This window comes from Rhinopithecus roxellana, chromosome 16 (genome assembly GCF_007565055.1).
Source record: "Rhinopithecus roxellana isolate Shanxi Qingling chromosome 16, ASM756505v1, whole genome shotgun sequence".
In the NCBI taxonomy this organism is placed as follows: domain Eukaryota; kingdom Metazoa; phylum Chordata; class Mammalia; order Primates; family Cercopithecidae; genus Rhinopithecus; species Rhinopithecus roxellana.
The window spans coordinates 95,643,398-95,663,062 of record NC_044564.1 but is presented as its reverse complement, the minus strand read 5'-3'; the positions used below and the strand labels follow the sequence as shown (position 1 = coordinate 95,663,062).

General features: G+C 45.4%; 1 protein-coding gene across 1 annotated transcript in view; it reads left to right on the top strand.

The window, feature by feature from the left end:
• The window catches only part of TTLL11 (tubulin tyrosine ligase like 11), a 285,983-nt gene that overhangs the window by 93,072 nt on the left and 173,246 nt on the right, over positions 1-19,665 (top strand). The gene's annotated exons all lie outside the window — the stretch shown is intronic.

Below are 19,665 nucleotides of genomic sequence, written 5' to 3'. Positions count from 1 at the left end.
TCCAACTCCCAGCGCGAGCGACACAGAAGACCGGTGATTTCTGCATTTTCAACTGAGGTACTGGGGTCATCTCACTAGGGAGTGCCGGACAATCGGTGCTGGTCAGCTGCTGCAGCCTGACCAGCGAGAGCTGAAGCAGGGCGAGGCATCGCCTCACCTGGAAGCGCAAGGGGGAAGGGGATCCGTTTTCCTAGCCAGGGGAACTGAGACACACAACACCTGGAAAATCGGGTAACTCCCACCCCAATACTGCGCTGTAAGCATACAGGCACACCAGAATATATCCCACACCTGGCCGGGAGGGTCCCACGCCCACGAAGCCTCCCTCACTGCTAACACAGCAGTCTGCCGCGATCTATCCGCAAGGCAGCAGCGAGGCTGGGGGAGGGGCGCCCGCCATTGCTGAGGCTTAAGTAGGTAAACAAAGCCGCTGGGAAGCTCGAACTGGGTGGAGCTCACAGCAGCTCAAGGAAGCCTGCCTGTCTCTGTAGTCTCCACCTCTGGGGACAGCGCACAGCTGAAGACCAACAGGGGAAGTAGCAGGAGCCGGTGCAGACGCGAACGACTCTGTCTGACAGCTTTGGGGAGAGCCGTGGATCTCCCAACGCGGAGGTTGAGATCTGAGAACGGACAGACTGCCTGCTCAGGTGTGTCCCTGACCCCTGAGTAGCCTAGCTGGGAGAAATCCCCCACTAGGGGCAGTCTGACACCCCACACCTCACAGGGTGGAGTACACCCCTGAGAGGAAACTTCCAAAGGAAGAATCAGACAGGTACAATCGCTGTTCAGCAATATTCTATCTTCGGCAACCTCTGCTGCTGATACCCAGGCAAACAGGGTCTGGAGTGGACCTCAAGCAATCTCCAACAGACCAACAGACAGTCCTTCTGACTGTCAGAAGGAAAACTATCAAACAGGAAGGACACCTATACCAAAACCGCATCAGTACGTCACCACCATCAAAGACCAGAGACAGATAAAACCACAAAGATGGGGAAGAAGCAGGGCAGAAAAGCTGGAAATTCAAAAAATAAGAGCGCATCTCCCCCTGCAAAGGAGCGCAGCCCATCGCCAGCAACGGATCAAAGCTGGTCAGAGAATGACTTGGACGAGAGGAGAGAAGAAGGCTTCAGTCCATCAAACTTATCAGAGCTAAAGGAGGAATTACGTACCCAGCGCAAAGAAACTAAAAATCTTGAAAAAAGAGTGGAAGAATTGACAGCTAGACTAATTAATGCAGAGAAGATCATAAACGAAATGACAGAGATGAAAACCATGACACGAGAAATACGTGACAAATGCACAAGCTTCAGTAACCGACTCGATCAACTGGAAGAAAGAGTATCAGCGATTGAAGATCAAATGAATGAAATGAAGCGAGAAGAGAAACCAAAAGAAAAAAGAAGAAAAAGAAATGAGCAAAGCCTGCAAGAAGTATGGGATTACGTAAAAAGACCAAATCTACGTCTGATTGGGGTGCCTGAAAGTGAGGGGGAAAATGGAACCAAGTTGGAAAACACTCTTCAGGAAATCATCCAGGAGAACTTCCCCAACCTAGTAGGGCAGGCCAACATTCAAATTCAGGAAATACAGAGAACGCCACAAAGATACTCCTCCAGAAGAGCAACTCCAAGACACATAATTGCCAGATTCACCAAAGTTGAAATGAAGGAAAAAATCTTAAGGGCAGCCAGAGAGAAAGGTCGGGTTACCCACAAAGGGAAGCCCATCAGACTAACAGCAGATCTCTCGGCAGAAACTCTACAAGCCAGAAGAGAGTGGGGGCCAATATTCAACATTCTTAAAGAAAAGAATTTTCAACCCAGAATTTCATATCCAGCCAAACTAAGTTTCATAAGTGAAGGAGAAATAAAATCCTTTACAGATAAGCAAATGCTTAGAGATTTTGTCACCACCAGGCCTGCCTTACAAGAGATCCTGAAGGAAGCCCTAAACATGGAAAGGAACAACCGGTACCAGCCATCGCAAAAACATGCCAAAATGTAAAGACCATCGAGGCTAGGAAGAAACTGCATCAACTAACGAGCAAAATAACCAGTTAATATCTAATGGCAGGATCAAGTTCACACATAACAATATTAACCTTAAATGTTAATGGACTAAATGCTCCAATTAAAAGACACAGACTGGCAAACTGGATAAAGAGTCAAGACCCATCAGTCTGCTGTATTCAGGAGACCCATCTCACATGCAGAGACATACATAGGCTCAAAATAAAGGGATGGAGGAAGATCTACCAAGCAAATGGAGAACACAAAAAAGCAGGGGTTGCAATCCTTGTCTCTGATAAAACAGACTTTAAACCATCAAAGATCAAAAGAGACAAAGAAGGCCATTACATAATGGTAAAGGGATCAATTCAACAGGAAGAGCTAACGCTCCTAAATATATATGCACCCAATACAGGAGCACCCAGATTCATAAAGCAAGTCCTTAGGGACTTACAAAGAGACTTAGACTCCCATACAATAATAATGGGAGACTTCAACACTCCGCTGTCAACATTAGACAGATCAACGAGACAGAAAGTTAACAAGGATATCCAGGAATTGAACTCATCTCTGCACCAAGCGGACCTAATAGACATCTATAGAACCCTCCACCCCAAATCAACAGAATATACATTCTTCTCAGCACCACATCGCACTTACTCCAAAATTGACCACATAATTGGAAGTAAAGCACTCCTCAGCAAATGTAAAAGAACAGAAATTATAACAAACTGCCTCTCAGACCACAGTGCAATCAAACTAGAACTCAGGACTAAGAAACTCAATCAAAACCGCTCAACTACATGGAAACTGAACAACCTGCTCCTGAATGACTACTGGGTACATAACGAAATGAAAGCGGAAATAAAGATGTTCTTTGAAACCAATGAGAACAAAGATACAACATACCAGAATCTCTGGGACACATTTAAAGCAGTGTGTAGAGGGAAATTTATAGCACTAAATGCCCACAAGAGAAAGCAGGAAAGATCTAAAATTGACACTCTAACATCACAATTAAAAGAACTAGAGAGGCAAGAGCAAACACATTCAAAAGCTAGCAGAAGGCAAGAAATAACTAAGATCAGAGCCGAACTGAAGGAGATAGAGACACAAAAAACCCTCCAAAAAATCAATGAATCCAGGAGTTGGTTTTTTGAAAAGATCAACAAAATTGACAGACCGCTAGCAAGGCTAATAAAGAAGAAAAGAGAGAGGAATCAAATAGATGCAATAAAAAATGATAAAGGGGATATCACCACTGACCCCACAGAAATACAAACTACCATCAGAGAATACTATAAACGCCTCTACGCAAATCAACTAGAAAATCTAGAAGAAATGGATAATTTCCTGGACACTTACACTCTCCCAAGGCTAAACCAGGAAGAAGTTGAATCCCTGAATAGACCAATAGCAGGCTCTGAAATTGAGGCAACAATTAATAGCCTACCCACCAAAAAAAGTCCAGGACCAGATGGATTCACAGCTGAATTCTACCAGAGGTACAAGGAGGAGCTGGTACCATTCCTTCTGAAACTATTCCAATCAATAGAAAAAGAGGGAATCCTCCCTAACTCATTTTATGAGGCCAACATCATCCTGATACCAAAGCCTGGCAGAGACACAACAAAAAAAGAGAATTTTAGACCAATATCCCTGATGAACATTGATGCAAAAATTCTCAATAAAATACTGGCAAACCGGATTCAGCAGCACATCAAAAAGCTTATCCACCATGATCAAGTGGGCTTCATCCCTGGGATGCAAGGCTGGTTCAACATTCGCAAATCAATAAACGTAATCCAGCATATAAACAGAACCAAAGACAAGAACCACATGATTGTCTCAATAGATGCAGAAAAGGCTTTTGACAAAATTCAACAGCCCTTCATGCTAAAAACGCTCAATAAATTCGGTATTGATGGAACGTATCTCAAAATAATAAGAGCCATTTATGACAAACCCACAGCTAATATCATACTGAATGGGCAAAAACTGGAAAAATTCCCTTTGAAAACTGGCACAAGACAGGGATGCCCTCTCTCACCACTCCTATTCAACATAGTGTTGGAAGTTCTGGCTAGGGCAATCAGGCAAGAGAAAGAAATCAAGGGTATCCAGTTAGGAAAAGAAGAAGTCAAATTGTCCCTGTTTGCAGATGACATGATTGTATATTTAGAAAACCCCATCGTCTCAGCCCAAAATCTCCTTAAGCTGATAAGCAACTTCAGCAAAGTCTCAGGATACAAAATTAATGTGCAAAAATCACAAGCATTCTTATACACCAGTAACAGAGAAGCAGAGAGCCAAATCAGGAATGAACTTCCATTCACAATTGCTTCAAAGAGAATAAAATACCTAGGAATCCAGCTTACAAGGGATGTAAAGGACCTCTTCAAGGAGAACTACAAACCACTGCTTAGTGAAATCAAAGAGGACACAAACAAATGGAAGAACATACCATGCTCATGGATAGGAAGAATCAATATCGTGAAAATGGCCATACTGCCCAAGGTTATTTATAGATTCAATGCCATCCCCATCAAGCTACCAATGAGTTTCTTCACAGAATTGGAAAAAACTGCTTTAAAGTTCATATGGAACCAAAAAAGAGCCCGCATTGCCAAGACAATCCTAAGTCAAAAGGACAAAGCTGGAGGCGTCACGCTACCTGACTTCAAACTATACTACAAGGCTACAGTAACCAAAACAGCAGGGTACTGGTACCAAAACAGAGCTATAGACCAATGGAACAGAACAGAGTCCTCAGAAATAATACCGCACATCTACAGCCATCTGATCTTTGACAAACCTGAGAGAAACAAGAAATGGGGAAAGGATTCCCTATTTAATAAATGGTGCTGGGAAAATTGGCTAGCCATAAGTAGAAAGCTGAAACTGGATCCTTTCCTTACCCCTTATACGAAGGTTAATTCAAGATGGATTAGAGACTTAAATGTTAGACCTAATACCATAAAAACCCTAGAAGAAAATCTAGGTAGTACCATTCAGGACATAGGCATGGGCAAGGACTTCATGTCTAAAACACCAAAAGCAACGGCAGCAAAAGCAAAAATTGACAAATGGGATCTAATTAAACTAAAGAGCTTTTGCACAGCAAAAGAAACTACCATCAGAGTGAACAGGCAACCTACAGAATGGGAGAAAATTTTTGCAACCTACTCATCTGACAAAGGGCTAATATCCAGAATCTACAAAGAACTCAAACAAATATACGAGAAAAAAACAAACAACCCCATCAAAAAGTGGGGAAAGGATATGAACAGACATTTCTCAAAAGAAGATATTCATACAGCCAACAGACACATGAAAAAATGCTCATCAGTCACTCGCCATCAGAGAAATGCAAATCAAAACCACAATGAGATACCATCTCACACCAGTTAGAATGGCAATCATTAAGAAGTCAGGAAACAACAGGTGTTGGAGAGGATGTGGAGAAATAGGAACACTTTTACACTGTTGGTGGGATTGTAAACTAGTTCAACCATTATGGAAAACAGTATGGCAATTCCTCAAGGATCTAGAACTAGATGTACCATATGACCCAGCCATCCCACTACTGGGTATATACCCAAAGGTTTATAAATTATTCTACTACAAAGACACATGCACACGTATGTTTATTGCGGCACTATTCACAATAGCAAAGACTTGGAATCAACCCAAATGTCCATCTGTGACAGACTGGATTAAGAAAATGTGGCACATATACACCATGGAATACTATGCAGCCATAAAAAAGGATGAGTTTGCGTCCTTTGTAGGGACATGGATGCAGCTGGAAACCATCATTCTTAGCAAACTATCACAAGAACAGAAAACCAAACACCGCATGTTCTCACTCATAGGTGGGAACTGAACAATGAGATCACTTGGACTCGGGAAGGGGAACATCACGCACTGGGGCCTATCATGGGGAGGGGGGAGGGGGGAGGAGGGAGGGATTGCATTGGGGAGTTATACATGATATAAATGATGAATTGATGGGTGCTGAGGAGTTGATGGGTGCAACACACCAACATGGCATAAGTATACATATGTAACAAACCTGCACGTTATGCACATGTACCCTAGAACTTAAAGTATAATAAAAAAAAAAATATATATATATATATATATTGACTAATGTCACCATTGACTAACATTGCCATATCACCATATCTTATATATTGACATTGTAATCAGTCCACATTATTAATCTGAATATGTATGAGTGCCTATTGGTGTTCCCCAAGTACATTATGATTTTAAAAGCAATCCCTGACCATGCAAGTCTGGGAAGCGCTGGACCAGAGAGGTTTTATGATCATCTCTATGTGACAGACGAAGCTGATGCTATCAAGTAACACATGCCTTGCTATTTCTTATACATATTTCTTCTGTGGCTGTTTAGCTCATGGTATTCTATCTTGACATCCTGAAACAGCTGTCCTGTTCAGACTGTAGCATAGCTGTTCTGTCTTTGTGGGTCATAGGTGAGGTTTCCCTAAGCAGGGTGGACTTTCCAATGTCCAGTGAGTTGGCAGGGACATTCGACAGACTGGGGATCTCCTTTTTTTTTTTAAGACAGAGTCTTGCTCTGTCACCAGGCTGGAGTGCGGTGGTGCACTCTTGGCTCACTGCAACCTCCACCTCGCGGGTTCAAGAGATTCTCCTGCCTCAGCCTCCCAAGTAGCTGGGACTACAGGCGTGCACCACCATGCCCAGCTAATTTTTGTATTTTTAGTAGAGATGGGGTTTCACCATGTTGACCAGGATGGTCTCGATCTCTTGACCTTGTGATCCACCCATCTCAGCCTCCCAAAGTGCTGGGATTACAGGCGTGAGCCACCACACCCGGCCACTGGGGATCTCTCTCTCTCTCTCTCTCTCTCTCTCTCTTTTTTTTAAATTATACTTTAAGTTCTAGGGTACATGTGCACAATGTGCAGGTTTTTTACATATGTATACTTGTGCCATGTTGGTGTGCTGCACCCATTAACTCGTCAGCACCCATCAAATTTACATCAGGTATAACTCCCAATGCCATCCCTCCCTCCTCCCCCCTCCCCATAATAGGCCCCGGTGTGTGATGTTCCCCTTCCCGAGTCCAAGTGATCTCATTGTTCAATTCCTACCTATGAGTGAGAACATGTGGTGTTTGGTTTTCTGTTCTTGCGATAGTTTGCTGAGAATGATGGTTTCCAGCTGCATCCATGTCCCTACAAAGGACATAAACTCATCCTTTTTTATGGCTGCATAGTATTCCATGGTGTATATGTGCCACATTTTCTTAATCCAGTCTGTCACTGATGGACATTTGGGTTGATGCTGAGCCTCCAGGGAATCTGGATGTTTTCCCAGGGGATGGGAAAACATTGCCTCTGCCATCTAAGGGCAAACTAAAGAACTCTGTCATGCTGAGGTGAGAGTATCTTGTAAACACAATTATCAGTGCTCTTCTCTGTGTTTATTTCCCTTCTCCTCTCCTTGAGTCATCAATAAAGTCTCAAAAGCTATGTCTATGGCTTCGGGGGCCTAAGGAAAGAGTTGGAGCCCAGGTGTTGTCCAGAGCATTAAAGGGCATCAAAACTTCCCTCCCTGTCCTAAGACCATTGTGGCTGTGGTAGCCGCTAGCGAGATATCCCCAAAGGGAAAGTAAATTTGGGAGAGCAGTTGGGGCATCTGCTTCCCCAAAGAGAGGCTGCCTTCAGTGTCCCTCTCTGATTCATTAAGGAAGCAGAGAGGTTTCCTTTCAAATGACCACCCAAGTGAAGTGACAGACTGGAGATCAGGAAGCGGGTGCCGGCCTAACATTTCCTGGGAGCCCATGAAAGGGAGCTTAACCCAAGGTCCTGTTGTCCCATGGCCACCTGATGCCATTGAAATGAAACTGGGGGAAACAGGCAGTGTTGATTTAAGGAAACGTGGCTTCTGTAGCGGCCCCCCGGTGGCACAGTAGGAGTTCCTTTGTACAAATCAGCTCAACTTGGCTTCCAACCATCACGCTCATTTAGAACACCTTGGAGTTTGAGGGGTGATCACAGGCATGAACAAGTAATTCCTTACATGTCAACACCTTCATGCTTCTCCTTGAAATTTAAACCAGCAGTTGAAATCCAGAGGCTTGCAGGAGATCCAGTTCTCACTCTCATGGTATAAATGATCAGGCTGAGTGTCCCGTTCCTGGGTGGGCACTTGGCCGCCCCGACCAGGCTCTCTGAGTGGCTGCGTGTGTGTTTAAAACTATCCTCCTGGTTGTGTCAGTTTCTCGCCAGTTCTCTTTAGAGGTCAGAGCTGTTGCCCAGAAGCACCAGCTCTGTACTGCTGTCTCCGTCCACCCTGGGCTTGTGAACCTGATCCAAGTACAGGCTGTGCTGCTGGGACTCAGGGCAAGTGTCCATCTTGGCGGCCTTGACCCCTGAAGTAGGCTTAGCTTCCTTGTCCCACCCCCGCTTTTTGGCTTACCACCTCCTGTGTGACCTGCAGGTCACCTGGCTTCGCTCAGTCTCGGATCCTTATTTGTAACATTATTAAGAACAGTGTTGCAGCTAGATGCAGTGGCTCCTGCCTGTAATCCCAGCACTTTGGAAGGCCAAGGTGGGTGGATCACCTGAGGTCAGAAGTTCAAGATCAACCTGTCCAACATGGGGAAACCCTGTCTCTACTACAAATACAAAAATTGACCAGACGTGTTGGCGCACTCCTGTAATCCCAGCTACTCGGGAGGCTGAGGCAGGAGAATCACTTGAACCTGGGAGGCCGCAGTTGCAGTGAGCCGAGATCGCACCATTGCACTCCAGCCTGGGTGACAGAGTGAGACTCGGTCTCAAGAAAACAAAAAACAGCGTTTCACACACATACACACAAACAAGGTACTGAAGAACAAAACAAAATAAAACCTAAAAAAGAAAAAAAGTATATATCAGTAGATTTCTCATGGCTTAGCTGTGGAGATTAAGTGAAATAACTATTGTTAGGCACCTCATAGTTGCTCATAAATGGTAGTTGTTACTGTTATGTATTATTATTAATAACATTTTAAAGTGTTACCAGAAAGGGTTCCTGATCCAGACTCCAAGAGAGGGTTCTTGTATCTTGCCCAAGAAAGAATTCAGGGCAAGTCCGTAAAGTGGAAGCAAGTTTATTAAGAAAGTAGACAAATAAAAGAATGGCTACTCCATAGAACATCCCCAAAGGCTGCTGGTTGCCCATTTTATGGTTCTTGATTACATGCTAAACAAAGGGTAGATTATTCGTGCCTCCCCTTTTTAGACCATATAGTGTAACTTCCTGACGTTGCCATGGTATTTGTAAACTGTCGTGGCATGGTGGGAGTGAGGAGTGAGGAGGACCAGAGATCACTCTTGTTGCCATCTTGATTTTAGTGGGTTTCAGCTGGCTTCTTGACAGCAAGCTGTTTTATCAGAAAGGTCTTTTTTTGTTTTTGAGACTGAGTCTCGCTCTGTTGCCCAGGCTGGGGTACAGTGGTGCGATCTCGGCTCACTGCAAGCTCTGCCTCCCGGGTTCACGCCATTCTCCTGCCTCAGCCTCCCGAGTAGCTGGGACTACAGGTGCCCGCCACCACGTCCGGCTAATTTTTTTGTATTTTTAGCAGAGACGGGATTTCACCATGTTAGCCAGGATGGTCCTGATCTCCTGACCTCGTGATCCACCTGCCTCAGCCTCCCAAAGTTCTGGGATTACAGGCATGAGCCACTGTGCCCAGTCATCAACAAGGTCTTTATGACCTGTATCTGTGCTGACCTCCTGTCTCATCCTGTGACTTAGAATGCCTCACCTTCTGGGAGTGCAACACAGTAGGTTTTAGCCTCGTTCTACCCAGATCCTATTTAAGATGGAGTTGCTCTGGTTCAAACACCTCTGATAAAAGTATTAAGATGTGTTAATACTCTAAGTAATGTATTTAGGGCTGTGAGCATTCCTCTAGGAACTGATATACGGACCTGAAGATGATATGATTTAGCAGAAAAAGTGTGGCCTTTGGAAATTTGAACACGCACCCATGTTCAGATCCTGGCTCCCCAGGGTATAAAATGTGTGATTGGGGAAATAAATTACCCTGTAAATCTCACTTTCCTTGCCTGCGATGGGAGGGCAGGTTGGTAATAATAATAGTATTAGGTTGAATCACATGCAAATGTGTGTGTGCGTGTGTGTGTAGCTGGGTTTGACTTATAAAAATGACAATTTCATGTGGCTCACTCTTTAATGCCTATCTCACAGGGTTGCTTATTAGAATGGAAAATAATGTATGGGAAGTGCCCAGCACAGAGCTTTTACTGCAGTCAGGTCACCTAGGAAGCGATTGCAGCAATTCAGGTGAGAAATGCTGAGACGATTAAGGGACTGTAAGACATGTTCAGATGCAGAAATGTCAATTTGGTGATTGGGTGGGGGTGAGTGATGAGGGAGAAGGTGATCTCAGATCCCTGGCTTGGGAGTACGGATGGATGGTGGTAATGTTTACTGTTAGAGGGAACACAGGAGGGATAGAGTTGAGAGAAAAGACAATGAGCTTAGTTTTGGACGTGTCAAATTTGACATATCTAATTGTATGAGTCTGGAGCCTAAGAGAGGTACGCTCCAGAGATAGAGAGTGGGGAGTTATCTGCTTTTGAGGTATACTTTAACTGAAGTCCAGGAAGTGATTGGCATCACCCAGGATTAGCGTTTGAAGAAATGTCACCTGTGATCCTGGATACAACATGACAGCATTGAACCAAATGAGACAGAGGCGGGTTCGCATAAGCATTTGCTGAGTCCACCTCCATTAAGGCTCTTCCAGTGCTAGCTGGGGACATAGTGGGCAAGAGAATCAACGGATGAGGGAAATACTGCCCCTGCCTTCAAGGAGTAAGCAGCGTAGTTAACTCTGCCACTTTTTTGTAGGGTCTTGGAATATGGAGAGAAACCTCTAGTTACAAAGCCTAGAAATGAAAATTCTGGGTCAGGTACAGTGGCTCATGCCCATAATCCCAGCACTTTGGGAGGGTGAGGCAGGAGGACTGCTTGAGCCCAGGAGTTTGAGACCAGCCTGGGCAACATAGCAAGACCCCGTCTCTAAAAAAACAGTAAACAAACAAATACATAAGTCAATGAGAATGCTATTACCTGTCTTGTAGGATTAGATCTCATGTATACATATTGACGTGCCTAGTGCACTGCCTAGCACTGATCAATACTGCAATTGCTCAATACTGCTAGTTTAGCCAAAAGAGCACTGGAAGGGAGGGCACCTTGTTTGAGTGTTGCAAAATAAGACATTGATATTCTTGCATTAAAAAAAAATTTAGGCTGGGCGCAGTGGCTCACATCTGTAATCCCAGCACTTTGGGAGGTTGAGGCAGGTGGATCACTTGAGGTCAGGAGTTTGAGACCAGCCTGACCAACATAGTGAAACCCCATCTCTACTGAAATACAGAAATTAGCCGGGTGTGGTGGCGGGTGCCTGTAATCCCAGCTATTTGGGAGGCTGAGGCACAAGAATCGCTTGAACCCAGGAGGCGGAGGTTGCGGTGAGCCGAGATTGCGCTATTGCACTCCAGCCTGGGTGACAGAGCGAGATTTTGTCTCAAAAAATAAATAAATAAATAAATAAATAATAAAAAGTTTAGTGTGTAAATTATGGTGGACCGCAAGGGACATAGGACTGTGGTGTGGGGAAGGAGGAAAAGCTGGGCCCAGTGATCTGAAGCGCCTGTGACTATAACCAGTCGTATACACTTGGAAGTGAGCTGAAGATTATTTAGCTAGTTCATTAGCAGGAAATCCTCACTATTGGAAAAACGATTTTAGCTGCAAGGGGAGCTTACTCAGCAGCGGAGTGTTATGTTCCAGGCGGGCTCAGCTGTGATGCCTTCTGGGCTCTCAGTAGGAGACTTGGGGAAGGAGAATGAGGCTGTGGGCCAGGGAGATGAGGCAGGCTGTGGGCTGGACTCTGATGGGGTGGCCCCCAGGAGTTGGGAAATGAGAGACTGACACCCAGGTGGACCCAGGAAACAGCCAAGTCTCAGGAGACGGGTCCCAGCCACCCATGGGCGAGCACTGGAGGAGAGGATAGGCAGACGCTGAGACTCTGGCCAAGTAGGTTGGGATGAGCCTCACCTAGGAATCTGATCACTTAGGAGGATGATCAGGAAACCAAGGCAGCCTAATACAGATAAAATGAAATGCTAAAAATAGTACTGTGAGAGGGAGTAAGTAGCGTGACCAAGGTCCTACAGCTAGGAAGGGGCTGAGCTGAGATCTGAACCCAGGGCAGCCTGCCTCCGAAGCCCACGTCCTCTCTGCAGCTGCTGCTCGCAGACATCCAGTACGTGGACTCGGAGGAGGTAAAGGGGAGCTGCAGTCTGAGGACCCCCATGTGCGCCAGGGTCACCCAGGGCCCTTAGGAAGCTAGGCTTTAGGCCAAGCAAGCTGGGCTTAGAACCCACGTGGTAGGGGAATTAGGTGGGACTGGACAGAGGCTGGCTGGAACTGCACTGTGAGGAAGGAGCGGGGAGGCCAGGCAGGGCTAACTCACCAGGCTGTGTCCTCACTCCCCTCAGCTCCAGCAGTTAGGGGCAGGGTGTGAGAAGGGACCCAAGAGGAAGATAGACAGTCTCACAGTGTGACTGGGACCTTCCTATTAAACAGGTTTCAGTGCCCCAGGTGTGTTCTAGGGAGATTTTTGGTTGCTCACGAATGATGGGTAGATATGGCTCACAGAAGGCTGCTATTCTCCAAAAGCAGGGTCCATTAAGTTGCACTGGCAGCAGGCTGGCATTGGGGTAAAGCAGGTGGAGAGGCTGTTTCTTGCCCCTTGAGTTTTCTGAACAGAAGCGCCTTGAGCAGCCATGTGATGCTGTGTCCACCTCCACAGTGAACTTGAGAACATCTTCAAAGAAAGGGCAGTGTGGCCCGGAACTGACCTAGCTAGATGACTGTAGATTTCCACTGGACGCTCTGGGCCTCAATTTCCTCATTCTCCATAGAGTGGAGAGTTGGCGATTACATAAAGTAATATCTTTGCAGAGCATCAAAATTTATAATAGCAGCAAACAAATGTATTCAGAACAAGAATGAGAGAGAGTACTTACTCCAAGTTTTCTTCTGAAAGATTTCTTCAGATGCCTGAATTAATTATGATAGAAACAGCTTAGGGTTGGATATCAGAAGATTTAATGTATTATTTAGGTTGGTGCAAAAGAAATCGTGGTTTTCACCTACTTTCAATGGCAAAACTTCTATTACTTTTGCACCAACCTAATAGTTCTGGTTCTGCTACTAGCTGTGTGGCCTTGGGCAAGTCTCCTTGCCCCTTGGCCTCAGTTTCTTTGTTTATAGTGTGTGTGTGTGTGCTCGCATGTGTGTACTCGTGTATGCATGTGTGTGCATATGTGTGTGTCTCTGTGTGTGTGTAGTGATGATTCCTTCCTGGGCCTCAAAGGGCTGGTCATGAAAATATGGAGAAGCTCAGTATGGAGAAGGACTTTGGGAAGGAAAAGATGTTTGTATAGAGGGTTGCAGGCCAGGAAATGATTCTTAGAGGGAACTTCCCAAGGGACCATAGATGATGGGCGGGGCTTTACAGGCAAAGAAGGGGCAGGAGGCCGGTGGAGGTCCAGGGAAAGCCGGTGTAAAGGCATCGAGGTGAGAGAGAGGACAGGAGGGAAGGGCAGGAAGCAAGACTGCCAGGGTGCGTTGGTGCTGTCTGCCAAGAAAGGGAGGATCATCCAGGCCATGTGAGGAGTGCATGCAAGGGGTCGGCCCCAACTCCTTGGGGTTAATTGATGCCATCGCTCCAGTAAACTCAGGGTAATCATCAGTGATAAGCCGAACAGGGTTGCTTTCTTTGCTGCTTAGATTTTCTTAACTGGAGCTCTTCAAAAGCCAGGGAGTGGTGAAAATGTTTGACCGCACAGTGGCAGGCACTACTCATGGGCCCGTGGTTTCCGCACTCACCACGGAGCTGAGAGGTCTGTTCAGATACCTGTGCTCCGGTTCAAGGTATGCCCCATCTGAGTTTAGAGTCTGAGTCTCATCTCTGTCAGACAGCAGCTCTTATTCTTTCTAAGCCTGGAAGAGTTGTGGTATCAGAATTAATCATCTGTAGGAGATAACGGACAACCTGGCCTGGTTCCGATGAACAGTAAAGGGCTTGTGGAATATTATAAAGCCCTAAATTAGCTCTGTCTGGAGTCATGCAAATAATACTCATTTGATGAAGTGAATTCCTCCTCTCCTTGTCCCCACTTTCCTTCAGTAAGACCTGCTCCTCTCCCTGTAGTCCCTAAATCTGTACCATCACCCCTCCCCAAATTGCTAAAGCCCCAAACCGTGAGCTCACCCATGACCCTTTCGTCTCTCCCTTTTCACATCCATCCAGTCACCATGTGCTCTGATTCTACCTCTTCTCTCAGCTCCCTATTTCAACCCCACTGTCCCTGCCCCAGCGCAGGCCTTCAGAATTTTGATAGCCTCGGGACCTTCCTAAACCTGGCTTTATTCCTTCCAAACTATCTTCTTCTGGGTCCTCTGGCGATGTGTGGATGCATGTACCTCGTCAGTTGAAACTCCATCCTTCGCCTGCAGATCGAGTATAAATGCAAGATGTTTTGGGATCTGTTCTGCCCATTCCAGCCTCTGACTCCCAGGTGCCCTCTTCTTCCTCTCCATCCTATCTCTGCGTAATCTGGCCCATCGTGAGGGCCTCGGCCATCCTCAGGGGCCTGATGACCCCAGATCGCTCTCCCAAGCTCCAGATACATTTCCCAGGGACCACAAACCTCTCCAGGTGTGCACCCTCCAGGGTCCTCTGCCCAGCTGATCATCTTCCCACTGCCTCCCCCAGCCTTTCCTCCTCCCCTTGTATTCCCTGTGACTACCTAGACATAGAGGAATTATCCTTTATGTTCCTGTCTCCCTCTCCCATTCACCCAGTTTTGTTGATTTTAGCTCCAAAATATTTCCCAAACCTCTCTCCTTCCCTCTGACTCCACTGCAGCCTCAGTTTGGGCTTTTCCTCTCTGCCCCAGACCATCCACCCACTTGGGTACATTTTCTATGTGGTAGCCTGAGGCATCTTCACGTAGTACACATCTAATTAAGTTGCTTTCTTCTCAAAACCTTTCAGGGAGTCCCCATCATTTTAGGACATTGCTCAAACTCCCTAAACCAACATTCGAGGGCCTTCCCTATGAGGCCTTACCTCCTAGCTAGGCCCGATCTTCCTCCATCCCCTTTCTTCTCATACATCCTTCATTTATTCTGGCATGGGCTCTGGAATCTGCCTGCCTGGGTTCAAATCCTGGCTTTGTGACCTATTGGCTGTGTAATCTTTGACAAGTTACTTGACATCTCTGGGCCTCCCTCTCCCTATCTGTAAAATAGGATTGTCGTGAGGATTAAGTGAGACAATACCTCCAAAGTGCTTAGAACAGTGCCTGACCCATAGGAAGGCCTCAGCAAGTGTATGCTAATGCTATTACTATTATTGGTGGTGGTAGTGGTATCTGGCCCCCGCCTATCTCACTAGTGGGATTTCCATTGCACACCCCCTCCACCTCCTTTATGTTCTCCAGCCATCAGAATTATCTGCAGTTTCCCCGAAGTGTCCTGCCTGTTCCTGCATTCATAACCCCCCACTGAAGCAGCACATCATCTGCCTGAGTCCTTCCTTTCTGCCTCACTGCTCTTTCTCCCATTCTGCCCCAACAGGCCATTCTTGCCCTTTCCATCTGGCCCTAGGTAACCTCACTGCAGACTGCCTTCCATCTTAACTGGACTTAGAAATTGCCTTGAACATTGAGGTAGGAATTTGCCCTGGGTACCAGGCTCATGTCCCTGAGGCTGGCAGGGGCTGGCCCTGCCTCCTGTCTGGCATGCACTGTATGACATTGATTTTGTCTACCAGAGGCTTGTTTTTGCCTGAGATCTGTAGCGTGTGCCTGTGACATCAAAGGTCTGAGTTGCTAAGATTGAATGCAAATCCACCTGAGTGACAAAGGAGTGCCCTAACTGGTTTTGACTTCCCCGGTATTGCAGACACAGTATTTCTTCAGAAATTGGCCTCTTACCTGCCCCTCATTGCTAATAATGTTTTGTGGCTTGATATTCTAGTTGCTGAATTTCTCCCTCCAAACATTTTAGCTTGCTTCCTCCAAATGCCCTGCTGATTTCCTCAAATGCCTCATAAATCTCAGATCCAAATCTCCTCTTATAGATCATCGCAATTTACTGATCCAAACAGCACAGTGGCAACTCTCTGGCGTGATGAATGCCACTTGTGTGTTTATAACGCAGCCTTCAACTGTGGTGATGTCAAGATAAATCACGGTTCAGCACTTGCTTGCTGGCGGAAGCCAGGGACCTTAGTCTGACCCCTTTATTTTATAGGTGACTACAACAAAGCCCAGAAAGTTAGGTGACTTTCTTGAGGTCACACAGTCAGAAACAATTGAAAATCTAAAATCCAGATTTTTTTGTTTTTCACTGTAGTACTATTTCTAACTTACCAAAAGCTGTGGCTTAAAAAAATTAAAAATTAATTTTAAAATTTTGGTAAAATATACCCAAGATTTACCAGATTAACCATTGTTAAATGTACATGGTATGTACGTTAAGTGTACAGTGGCATTATGTACGTTCACATTTTTGTACAACCATCATCCATCTCCAGAACTTTTTTCATGTTGCAAAACTGAAACTCTATACCCATTAATCATTAACTCTCCATTCTCTCCCACCCCAGCCCTGGAAAACACCATTGTAATTTCTGCCTCTGTGAATATGACTGCTCTAGGTACCTCATATAAGTGCACTCTTACGGTATTTTTCTTTTTGAGTCTAGTTGATTTCACTTAGCATAGTATCCTCAGGATACATCCATTTTGTTCCATGTGTGAGTTTCATTTGTAGTGGTGTTTCTTTAAGACCATTTTAATATCTTAGTAGAGTATCTTACTTCTCAGTCGTGTTGGAATTTTGAACGGGGTGACTTTCCCAGTAGCGTTTTCTAAATGTCCACTAGGGGGCAGTAAAAACCACATAAATTTTTCAATAGGCCAGAGGAGTGCCAGGCAATTAGGCCACTACCTCCTCTGTGTATCTCTTTCAGCCATCCGTGTATACAGTTACAAGGTAATAGATTTCAGGTCCAACAGCGGGTTTAGATAAAACTAGAGATACCATCAGTTGTAGCATAAGTGCAAGTCTTCCTCACACTCCAGCCAACACCAGTGCAGAATACTTTATTCAATATGTTGGTTTCAGATGGTATTTTTATTTAATTCACTTAATCCAGTGATTCTCAGACAGAGTGCTTGTCAGAATCACCTGCGGTGATTTTTCCAAAATACACATGCCCAGGTCTCATCTCAGATTGATTAAGTCAGAATTGCTGAGGCCGGGGCCCAGGTTTATCGATGAGATTTTCATTCTGGTCCATGACTTCTTTTTAAGAGCCAACATGTTACTTTTTAACTTTAATAGCTGCTGGGAAAGGGTCATTCTTGAATAAACCTCAGAGGAGAGCGAATATGAATTCTGAAAATGTTTCTCTTTTTACGGTAGCAGTGGTGGAAGGGTCTGGTGGCTATGGGAACCATGTTCTGAACAATTGTGAGGGTTTCCTATAGATCACACCTGGGCTTTAACCAGCAAGGAACCCAGACAGAATATGTGAAACTGGGGCAGTCTGGCCAACTTAGGATCTACAGATATAGTTCCTGGATGGCCATACTCAGGGCCAAAATCTTTTAGGGTGAGGCCAGAGCACAGACCTCAGTACTGTCTGATACATTAGGAGGATCTTTCCTACAGTAAGAAGAGGAACAAGAGATCTTCAGTTTTATCTTAGAGGTAAAACTTGAGGTGGGGTCGGGAGACCTCAGTTCTCATCCTGACCATATGAGTTGTGGGACCCAAGGGAAGTCATGTCACCGCTCTGAGCCTCAGTTTCCCCCTTGACTTTTGAGAGTACTGGGTGATGTTGATCTCTGAGGATTCTTCTAGTTCTAAAAAATTCAATGATTCTATGAGTATTAATAATCTTGATTTGTATGGCACTATTCTGGCAAAGAGCAGAAGTAGTATTCAGGAATCCAATGAGTGACGGAGACTATTGACCAGGTAGTTTAATTTATTTAAGGCATACACATGGAATTCAAAGGAGAAAATATTGCTCTGGATAATATATTGAACTGTTAGTGTCTTTGGCATAGCAAAAGCTTTCCAGAGGGAAAAATTTCCTATCAGTGCAAACTTGACATTTTTCACTTCCTGATCCGTAACTGCCATTTGTCCAGCACACTTATATTTACTGTAAAGGGCCAAGTGTACGAATGCTTTGGTTGAATATTAAATAACTACATAAACGTCAAGGTCACAGTTGCAAGAAAGCCTCAGTGGAAGGCCCTGGGAGGCTTGCATTGATCTCTTGTGAAGTTCCATTCTCGGATCCTGCTGACAAGGGGAAACAATTGATGTGGACCATTGTTAAGGCTTTAAGTGTTTCTCCATTGTTAAAGATCTTTTACAAGTCTGGAAAAACTGATAGTGCCCAAGGAATTGGCAAAAGCTTCATTTAGAAATATAGGCTGGTCAAAGAGATAAGCGCAAGCCAGAGTGCAGATGTCCTGGGTTGGGCTTACACAGCAAAGGCGGAGGGCTGAAAGGAGTCCCTCACTGGGGCACCCACCAACTCAGCCTGCCGGGCACTCCCCTCAGATTTCAGAGGGGAACTTTCACACCAGAAGCTGCAGAGAGCGTAGCTCCTCTTTCAAATCCACCCTTACATTTCCTCCAGCTTCTCTCTGCTTGTGAAAACCTCCTCTCCTGCCATTTTAGTTCATCCGCTCTCCATAGCTGCAGGAAGCACCTCACTAGCATCCGGGGTAATGGAGCGAGGATGAATTATGCAGATCCACAGGTCCAGACTGACTATCTGGACTGGTCTAGTGCCTGGACAGTTAATTATGTGAGTGTTCCACTGACCTGGAGCTGGGAGGAGAGCAGATACTGTGGACGACGGGATCTGGTTTCAAAAAGATCTCAACAGACGGAAGGATTGGTCAGGTCTACTAGATGAGCTTTAGAAGGGATGTAAACGTAAAACAAACATTTCCTGTGCACTAGCTCAGCTCCGTGTTTGGTATTGCACTTGGCCCTTTGTACGTTTTAGTTTATTTCATCCTTACAATGACCCAGTGAAGGTAGATGTCTATATCCCCATTTTTAAAGTGAGGAAACCAAGACATGGTAGGATAGAGGAAGGTCCAAGGGCTTCAGTCATCAATCTAGATTCCGATCCCAGTTCTGCCCCTGAGTTAGCTGGCAAGTCACTTCATCTTCTAAAAAGAGTGACAGCCAGGCTTTGAACTTTTTTTTTTTTTTTTTTTTTTTTGAGACAGAGTCTTGCTCTGTCGCCCAGGCTGGAGTGCAGTGGCCGGATCTCAGCTCACTGCAAGCTCCGCCTCCCGGGTTTATGTCATTCTCCTGCCTCAGCCTCCTGAGTAGCTGGGACTACAGGCGCCCACCACCTCGCCAGGCTAGTTTTTTGTATTTTTTTTAGTAGAGATGGGGTTTCACCATGTTCACCAGGATGGTCTCGATCTCCTGACCTCATGATCCGCCCATCTCAGCC